The sequence below is a fragment of the Danio rerio genome, chromosome 4 (genome assembly GCF_049306965.1).
Source record: "Danio rerio strain Tuebingen ecotype United States chromosome 4, GRCz12tu, whole genome shotgun sequence".
Lineage (NCBI taxonomy): Eukaryota > Metazoa > Chordata > Actinopteri > Cypriniformes > Danionidae > Danio > Danio rerio.
In genome coordinates this window covers 53,285,665-53,292,500 of record NC_133179.1, presented here as the reverse complement: position 1 = coordinate 53,292,500, position 6,836 = coordinate 53,285,665, and the positions used below count along the sequence as shown (strand labels likewise).

Here is a 6,836-nt window from a genome sequence, read left to right as displayed (position 1 = left end):
GGTTTAATGTGTTTATTTTAATCTCTACAGATATATTTCCTATGACTAAAGTTCGTCTATATTTTATTTCTTATTTCATTCAGCAATTTATTTCTCATCTGTAATCTTGTTGTCTGTAAAGTCATGGCTGGTTGTATAAGCAATTCACTGGATATTGTCTTGTGTATGAGTTTATATTTGATAAAGAAAACTGAATTTTAATGTAAAGTCAAATGAGATATTGAATAAAACAACATTTCAGCTTAAGTTAAAGTCTTATTTTCTCTTGTTTTTTCATCTTTTTTAACACTTGATGTGATTCTCCCTTGTATATTCACTGGGCTCAGCTAATGTTGTGTCTAACAGTAATATTCTGTGCTAGTTTCAGCATCCTGATCATCTTGAGTTGCTTGTTATATCAGTTCCAGTACTGACTGATCTAATGTAGGTCTTATTGTAAAGTGTCCTGTAGAATATATGAACTAACACAGAGATCTGTAAGTGCTGTATAAATATATAGACCCATAATGTTATCTAAATTCTTATTTTATAGCTCCAATACTCATTTGTTTTCTTAATACTTTCTCGAAATCTTCCTTCAACACACTCGAGCTCAGAGAAGCTGCACAGATATCTTCAGCTCCAGTGGTTTGTGTCTCGAGGACACGCCCACAGTCAGGAGAATCTCATGAATATTCATGTCAGTGGAGCCAGTAATATTTCAGGATATACCTAATATCCACTATGTTTTTCAAGAGTTTCATAATCTTGAACAAATGGGTGCAAGACCACTATGCTGTTTTACAGTGCTAGCCTTTTTTTTTTTTGCAGTGGTGGGTTATTGTTTTATTGTGGGTGCAGTGGTGGGTCTTGGAACAGAAACAAAGGAAGACGAACAGGACGATGACCAGGCGAGGAATCAGGAAGGGTGGAGTACCTGTTCTGACAGTAGTTCACTATAGAACTTCTTAGTTAACTAAAGAGCTTTAAGTCAATTTAATTAATGGCTGAGCTATTGTTTTTACTGTAATTTATTTAATTTACTTTCTGAAATAAAGCCGTTTGGTAAATCGCTTACATTGATTTTCAAATCTCCATCTGTGTTTTGTGAACAGCAGTGTGCAGTAAAGTAATCTTTTATAACAATTACTTTTCAAAATAATAGCTTTAATTTGCAATACTTTAAACATTTGTAAATACATCTACAATGTTATAAAATCTTGCAATGTTATAAAAGCTATTGCTTTGAACTTTATTTTTAATAATTGTAAGAATCATTGTTAGTGATTTTGTACCAATAACATCTGATCATAGACAAACAGCAGATCTCCATGCTGAAAATACAGCTTTGAATCACAAGAATAAAGGACATTTGAAATGACATTCAATAATACAAGTTTATACTGGCCTCACTAAGATTGGCTGCCTTACTGTCAGCAACATAAAAGTATAAAGAACCACAGATACAGTTTGAAGATCTGTCTCCTTTATTCTTTTTTTGTAAAACAGTGAAACACAAATCTCTTTTAAGAATTCAGCCATCATGAATGAGCAGTAATACAAGGCAAAACTATTCTTTTAACAGAAAAGTCATTACATTTATCATATCAGTCAATAGAAATTATGTTTACAGGGTATTAGTCTTGATGAAAATATCTAAAGCACAACGTTTAATGCTGTTTATGTCAAAATGAAAGTGAAACTGAAAGCAACACTCTCCCGCTACCGACATCTAACAGCAGATGGTGCTCAGACACCACATAAACTCAAATCCATTTATCATGAGCCACACAAATTACCGTTTCCCATGATTAAGCCAGAGGCCATTTCAAACGCACACACACACACACACACACACACACACACGTCCAACAAGTGAAGGACGATAGCAAGATCAGTCTTGCGCTTCTGTGGTTAAAAAAAAAGTATGTATTTAATTTATTTTCTTAATTGTTTAGACCCATAACGTGTATTTATAACGTCCTTTTATTTTTTGTACATTACTATGCTCGTTCGTGATCTCGTGCAATGATTTAATGTTATATTCAATTTATGTTTAGTTGGTATTTGTGATGTTAATGTGAGCGTACTGGCATTCATTGAGCTCACAATGAAATGTTTATTGGTAACGTTACCGAATGAATTATATGTCGTTTGTTATCAAGACCAGCCCTAAGTCGTCATTTGTGGTTTTGCTCCATTTTAACGTAAGCAAGTGTGCGTGAGGCGCGCGATTTGGAAAGATAACGTGACGTTTTTCCATTTTTAATCCGTGGTTATGTTGACTTGCAGTGTCTGTGAATTTAAGTTTGTTTCATTGTCTCAATATTTGAAGCACTGTAGAACTCACAGACATGTAAACATCAAACTTTTTTTGTGTGGCCACAAAGATTGTGGAAGAAAATTTTCCTCATTCAATTCCTTTGTGGTTCAAATGTCACCAACACACCCAGACAGGCGGGCCATACAAACTCGGAACCGGAATGTGTCTTGACAACTAAAGTGTTCTTTGAGTTTTTGTAACACTGAGTATGGAGATGTGAAAGGGCTGGTTTTGGCTGATAGTTGTCCTTTTAATGGATGCTCCAAGCAATTCAGTATATAGACATCTTTTTCATCTCATATCTCTATGTATCATAGGTGGAAAAGCAGCCAGATCTCACCTATTCATCTATGTTAGGGTTGCAGAACAGTCTTCTCCAGGTGAGGGAGCCCTTGTTTCTCATTTTCTACCTGAAGTCATTGATGTAGGTGATACAGTTGATGCTAACGTTTACCAACATAAAGATGCAGAGCCAGGTGACTGTATAGACAATTTAGCTATATTTTTTTTTAGGTTGGGAGGCAAAGCATTTAATCCCAGCCTCCACAATTACTGAGATGGCAAATCAAATAAAGACTATTCAGGATGTTCAGCATGATTATACAATAAATGTGTTGTCTAAAAATCTTGAAAGATATGGGCCCTATCATACACCCGGCGCAATGGGAAACTAGCAATGTTATTTGCTAGTTTCAGCTTGACGCAAGTGTCGTTTTGCACCATGTTGTTTAAATGGCAAATAAATTTGCACTCATATGTGTGCCCGTAGGCGTTCTGGTCTAAACAAGGAGGCGTAATGAGGTGTAATGCTGGCGCGTTGCTATTTTGAGACAACTAAAATAGACCGCGCCATTGATCGACTGAAAGTTGGTCTAAAGTCCAGCACACTGAGCGCAGGTTATATCTGATTATTTAAAGAGCGCGTTAGTGAGAGGCAGTTCCAATGCGACAAGTGGCTTATTTCACACACATGATACGCAGCACAAGTTATGTTTAAATATGAAAAAAGAATGAATATGTAATAATAAAAGATTATTAGCCTATTGTGTACAAAAATAAAAAATGACTACATGACATAATGGATAGCGATTGCATGCATCAAATTAGCTCAACTATCTGCAGTAATGATGCATGAAATTGGCTAATGACTTGACCAATCAGACCAGTACTTGCATATATTTAAACTGACTTTTTTGGTTGAGTTTGTGTATCACCAACTATACAAGTTTGGATCCAACGTGAGCAACTGAACAGCCGACTACTGAACATGTAATTTGAGCAAAATATCTCTTATTGATCTCCTCAGTGTACCTATTTGATCAATAACAAATTTTATCAGTAATTATCAGTAGCCCAATGTAGTTTTGCATTTACTCTGTTTAGCCAAATGGAGTACCTTATGGGCCAAAGAATTGGGAGACGGAGGAGGCCGAGGGTCTCCCAAGGTAACCGAACTTTGTCATCTTCTGGCAGATGACTTACAAACTAATGCATCTTGCCCATATGCACTCCCCGTTGCCGTAAAAGTGCTGCACTACATTTTTTTGCGAGCGGGTCTTTTCAACATTCCCTCAGTTCTATTGGCGGCATATCCCAACCTGCCGTAAGTTCGGCTATACATGCAGTAACATCAAGCCTGGTCCGACATGCACACAAATTCATTAAATTCCCTGTGACGTTGTATTTCAATGTGTTCAAACTGAAAACGAAAAATAAAAATATGGGAAAAAAAATTCCCTGTGACACCTGCAAGCCAAAATACACTTAAACATGAGTTCTGGGCTAAATTTGGGTTTCCTGGTGTTGTTGGTGCAATAGATTGTACCCACGTGCAACTACGTGCCCCATCTGAAAACGGTCTGATTTACGTTAATCGCAAAGGAACCCATTCCATCAACATCCAGGTAATTTGCGATGCAACGTGTGTGGTTACACATGTATTTGCAAACTATCCTGGATCAAGCCATGACTCCTTTATTCTAGCCAACTCTGTCATTCCTGCAATCTTCCACTTCCACAGACGGGTGGCTGTTAGGGGACAATGGCTATCCATTAAAGACATGGCTGATTACCCCATATATCATGCCTACAACAGTGAGTGAGATGTTTTTTAATCGAAAACACACAAAAGCACGAGCTGTCATTGAACATACATTTGGGATGCTAAAAATGCGCTTCAGGTGTTTTGCCAAGTCAAGGGGAATACTGCAGTACAGTCCTAAAAAGGTCGGAGCATTCTTTGTGGCATGTTGTGTTTTGCATAACATTGCCATACGCCATGGATGTCTCTTAGACACAAATGAGGATAGATTACAGGATTTTAGAAGGCGTGAAGCTGAAGTGCATGTGCCAATGCCAAATAATCTAAATTCTCAAGCAGCAGCACGGGCGAGGAGAGACCAGCTGGCAGAAGAGCTGCTTCACCTGTAGACTTGCAAGTAAGCTGATTTTTTTTTTTTTACTTTTAAACTGTGTAAATATTGCATTTGACTTAACCTCTGGATATAATGGCAGCCATTTTGTTTAAATTTCTTCATTAAAACACACACAGCAATGTCCCAGGTCCTGAAACGCCTTTGCTCTCGAAATGTACAAATATTAAGAGCTTTTTTCCTGCTGTACAAGCAAAGCATTTTAGTGGATTTTTTTGCAAATTAGTAGACCTAAAGAATAAAAAAAAAACTCAGTTTATGATTTTATTTTTATTTAGATTGCAATGATGCCACGATCGTACGTGTGTGTGTGTGTGTGTGTGTGTGTGTGTGTGTGTGCGCGTTTCTTTACATTCTAAACTTAAATGTTTGGCCTGCTTCCTCCTCCTGTTCGCAGTCGCGAAACTCCAGGAACAGCAGAATATTCAGCCAGCGGAGCTGCATAAAATGCAGATAATTCACTTCATGATTGTTGCTGAATTATTTAAATAAAAGTTATTCAACATTGAATGTTTTGTACAAATTCTTTTTTTTTTTACTTTATCTTGTTTAATAAAAAAATGCATTACCTTGCACGCCCACCTCTAAACCACATAACCCCTCAATGCTTTCAGCACTGAGAGTAGAGGCAGCGATGTCCTCCGCTGGCGTAAGGTCTAAAGTGGATGCAGGTGGTCCTCCTCCCGTGGTCACCTGCTGTTTTTTATTAGCGGCGAGATTTGTTTTTCCCTGTCTTCTGACATCATTGTACCTTTTTCGGCATTGTACAGCCACACTTATGATGCCAGAAGACGAGGACACAGTCGCTGCTATCTCTCCCCACGCCCTTTTTACCTCATGGAGCTTTGGTGGATTCCGAGTTGTTCCACAGATGATCTGCTCATGCGCTTTAAACTCACGCTCAAGCAGATCTGTTTCCTCGCCACTGAAGCGTTCAGACTTCCCACAACCCGCCATGTAGTCTTAATAACGAATCTGCCATGCGCATAACTCGCTCTTAAAGGGAATGGATTATGAGACTCTGATTGGTTTAATGGAAGGTAATAAGCGCAACCCTTTTAGATCATACGCCATGGCGCAGAGCGTGTTTTCCCCTCCTTAAAATTTTAAAAGTGGATTCAGACACGCCCTAAATGTGTTTGTGCTTTGAGCTTTGCGCTTACATCATTAAAATAGGGCCCCATGTCTCAATAATAAAACCGGGAAGAAAAAAACTGTCTTGACATTTGAATTGTCACATGGATTGCGTCATCAAATTCAGAGCTCCTATTGATTCTTGGATTAAAGCACATCCCAGCTTTTGTTACACTGCAGGTAAGTGTTAGAAACAGTGGTGGGCAAACTTTTTAGACTCGAGGGCCACATCAAGTTTTGCAAACCAAGTGAAGGGCTACACGTCAAATTCTTCAAAAAAAAAAACTTTTATTTATAGAGGCAGTATGCATGGAATATGTAATTATCTGACAGAAACGTGTCACATTAACACAAAACTGATTTTTTTGAAATATTATAAGTCAAATTTACAAGTCAAATTAATTTGCACTGCTATTTATTTTTACTTATCAATCATCATAAAACAATAAAATAATCTCTGATAAAATATAATAATGTAATATTTTTGACAGTGGAGAATAGAAAATATATTGTCTGATAGAAAAAATCTCAAATTAACACATTAAAAATAATTTTTAAAGTTTACTATTCAGTCAAATTTACAATAATCTCATTTGCACTGCTTTTAGAATATACAGATCAATCATCATAAAACTTGATGAAACCACAAATCTTTGTTAAAAGATCTTTTTAAAGTGAATGTTTGCATGGAAAATATATTTTATGACAAAAATTAACACATTTAACCAGCAATTGTTATATAATTTCAGTCAAATGTATAACAATCTCACTTGAGCTTTTATAAATATGCTCGTATCAATCATAAAACAATGAGATAAAACGGAAGAAGAATCTTAGTCTTTGTTATTCCAAGTCATGTTATTATGAGTGTGTTAATGTGAACAATGAGCCTGGTCCCCTCTCTTCGCAAGGGTGTCAATGTCTGGAGTCTGCAACGGTAAAAATGTGAGGCGCAGCAGTTAAAACAA

The 6,836-nt window shown here is 36.9% G+C and overlaps 1 long non-coding RNA gene across 1 annotated transcript in view; it reads right to left on the bottom strand.

The window, feature by feature from the left end:
- Positions 1–6,836, bottom strand: part of LOC141381964 (uncharacterized) — a 1,176,553-nt gene that overhangs the window by 91,065 nt on the left and 1,078,652 nt on the right. The window lies entirely within an intron of this gene.